Genomic DNA, 3,203 nt, shown 5'->3' on the forward strand with positions numbered 1-3,203 from the left:
AAATGAGGTTACCAACATTCGAAAGTGGGTGATCGACCGAAAAATTAAGGTTACCAACCTCCCATTTTTTGGGTCATTGACCTTGGAATGTGGGTTACCAACCCAGAAAAAGGGTCACCAACCATTTTTCCGTCCGAGTGAAGCCGCTGGACTTGAAAATAAAGGTTACCAACCTCCCATTTTTTGGGTCATTGACCTTGGAATGTGGGTTACCAACCCAGAAAAAGGGTCACCAACCATTTTTCCGTCCGAGGAGTGAAGCTGCTGGACTTGAAAATTAAGGTTACCAACCTCCCATTTGTTGGGTCATTGACCTTGGAATGTGGGTTATCAACCCAGAAAGAGGGTCACCAACCACTTTACTCGGCTGGAAAAATGGTCGGTGACCCTTTTTCTGGGTTGATAACCCACATTCGAAGGTTAATAACCCAAAAAAGGGAGGTTGGTAACCTTAAGTTCCAATTCCAGCAGCTTTACTCGGCTGGAGAAATGGTTGGTGACCCTCTTTCTGGGTTGATAACCCACACTCGAAGGTTAATAACCCAAAAAAGGGAGGTTGGTAACCTTAAGTTCCAATTCCAGCAGCTTTACTCGGCTGGAGAAATGGTTGGTGACCCTCTTTCTGGGTTGATAACCCACACTCGAAGGTTAATAACCCAAGAAAGGGAGGTTGGTAACCATTTTTCCAGCCGAGTAAAGCTGCTGGAATTGGAACTTAAGGTTACCAACCTCCCTTTTTTGGGTTATTAACCTTCGAGTGTGGGTTATCAACCCAGAAAGAGGGTCACCAACCATTTCTCCAGCCGAGTAAAGCTGCTGGAATTGGAACTTAAGGTTACCAACCTCCCTTTTGTGGGTTATTAACCTTCGAATGTGGGTTATCAACCCAGAAAGAGGGTCACCAACCATTTCTCCAGCCGAGTAAAGCTGCTGGAATTGGAACTTAAGGTTACCAACGTCCCTTTTTTTGGGTTATCAACCTTGGAATGTGGGTTATCAACCCAGAAAATGGGTCACCAACCTTTTTTCGAGCGAGTGAAGCTGCTGGACTTAGAACTGAAGGTTACCAACCCAGAAAAATTTGGGTTATTAACCTTGGAATGTGGGTTACCAACCCAGAAAATGGGTCAGCAACCTTTTTTCCAGCCGAGTAAAGCTGCTGGAATTGAAAATGTCTAAAACCTGTATAAACACAAACACAAACACACTTAATATTCTGTTCACAAACACAAACACACATCATATTATGTTTATATTTATAACTTCCCTACTCATTCAGAAACAGAAACACACATGTCTAAAACCTGTTTAAATTTACAAGTTCCAACATTCAAATTGAAACACAAACACAAATACACTTCCATAAAACCTGCTTACATTTACAACTTCTCCACATTTATAAACAAGTTCACAATTCCCTGTTTCACCAACCAAGTTCTCCACCCATTCACAAACACAAACACACTTCCATTAAACCTATTTCAATTTACAACCTCTCCACCCATTCACAAAGAAAAACACAGACCCCCTGCCAACTTCCCTTGCCATTTAACAAATCCCCTGCCAATCTCCATTAAAAAATAAAGTTTGATCATCAGAAAAAATAAACATCCATCAACATTAGAAGGTGTTCCTATATAAGTGTGCAGTCCCCAAACGCTCCTCGTAAAAATCTCTCACAGAGTTGTAGCCGAAATTCAGGAATGTCTGTCGGCCCAAAGTTCAGTAGTTGACCATGGTAGAGATGCTCAATCGCTTTTAGGACAAAAGCGCTGCAATCAACCCTGTATAAAAGCATGCATTGAATAGAGTTACTTTTAAGCTAACTACGAATGAGATAGGAATACTAACAAAAATTCAAAAGTTTTAAGTTTGAACCCACCCATTGTTCTGCTTTCGGAAGCCATCCATCTGTGAATATGGAAAGTCATCAATGTTGCAACCCCGGCCCTTCAAATATTCCTTCATTAATGCTACCTGAATTTAAGACAACGAAGGAATATTGAGTGTCATACATATGGAAGTAACTTTAAATGTTACGGAAGATGTTAATTTACTTACAGTGGGAGATGCTCGCTCCTGAAATGAGTCCCCTTCCATTGAGTTGAACTCGACCATCTTTTTATTCACCATATCAACAAGCACAAGAGCCCAATGAAAGTCTTGACAGCATGGGATTAAAATCATCCCAATATCTTCTGACGGGATATGGTCAACTGTACGATGCAATAGCTCATTCGCCAACCGATCGGACTCCAACTTATGTTTGTCATCCATTAAATCACGCCCTGAAGTCTTATATCCCTGTACAATGAAATGAATTTTGTGGAAAACTAAATCATGGATAAGTTGTAAAGTAACATGTATAGCTACAAAAAAGCCTCTTACATGTACTGACGAAGGAATATATACAATCCGTCCAGTCAAGGCATTGCTGGAGGCGCACAAATACTTCCCATATACATCCAACACCTACAACTCAAAAAAATTTCTTAATTACCTCAACAATGGGTACTGAAGACAACACTTAATTTAAAAAATGACACTTACTTGGCCACTGAGGACTCCTTTAAGGTTCCACAACGTTTCGAGATCCTCGGCCAAGACTTTTACCCCGTCAACGGTCATGACAATACGACTGCAAAAATATACAAAGGTTAGAGGAACCAAGTATCTAACTTTGAATAATGGTTAATTGAAAACAAGTGTACTTGCCTTTGCTCTTGTTTTTTCAACTTCTCAATGAGATCAGTTCGCCTCCGTGTTACTTTCTTCGTTGCCCTCTCACTTTTTTTCTTTGTCACTGGGGGTACTGTATAGGGGTTACTCTTGGCGTAGCTTGGTTTCCTATCCCTTCTCTGATTTTTCACTCTCCTCTCAATGCTCCCTAATTTTTCCGTCCCCTTCCTCTTCGCTTTACCCTCAGGGCTATTGAGAATGGTAACAACATCTGACGCTCCTGTTACAACTGCTTCATTTACGAAGCCAACATCTTCAGCCTGACTCATCACATTTATGACCTCCATATCTTCCTCCTCTCTTCTTTTTTCCCCATCTTTCCTCAATTCTTCCTTCTCCATTTCAGCTTTGTCTCCCTCCTGTCTTCTCATCGCTTCCCACTCCTAATGTATAATTTTCCTCTTAGCTGCAATCTGTATTCGTAAATTCTCTTTCTCCGCCTCCATCTCCACCCTGACTCTTCT

General features: G+C 41.2%; 1 long non-coding RNA gene across 1 annotated transcript; it reads right to left on the reverse strand.

The window, feature by feature from the left end:
• Window positions 1–2,237: 2,237 nt before the first annotated feature.
• Window positions 2,238–2,789, reverse strand: LOC143852531 (uncharacterized). The gene is made up of 3 exons (XR_013236790.1): window positions 2,551–2,789; window positions 2,389–2,472; window positions 2,238–2,304 (listed from the first exon to the last, which is right to left on the reverse strand). It is a non-coding gene; the product is annotated as an uncharacterized LOC143852531 (long non-coding RNA).
• Window positions 2,790–3,203: the final 414 nt, after the last annotated feature.

Source organism: Tasmannia lanceolata, unplaced genomic scaffold (assembly GCF_043159265.1).
Source record: "Tasmannia lanceolata isolate RefF3 unplaced genomic scaffold, GAP_Taslan_0.1 ptg000019l, whole genome shotgun sequence".
In the NCBI taxonomy this organism is placed as follows: domain Eukaryota; kingdom Viridiplantae; phylum Streptophyta; class Magnoliopsida; order Canellales; family Winteraceae; genus Tasmannia; species Tasmannia lanceolata.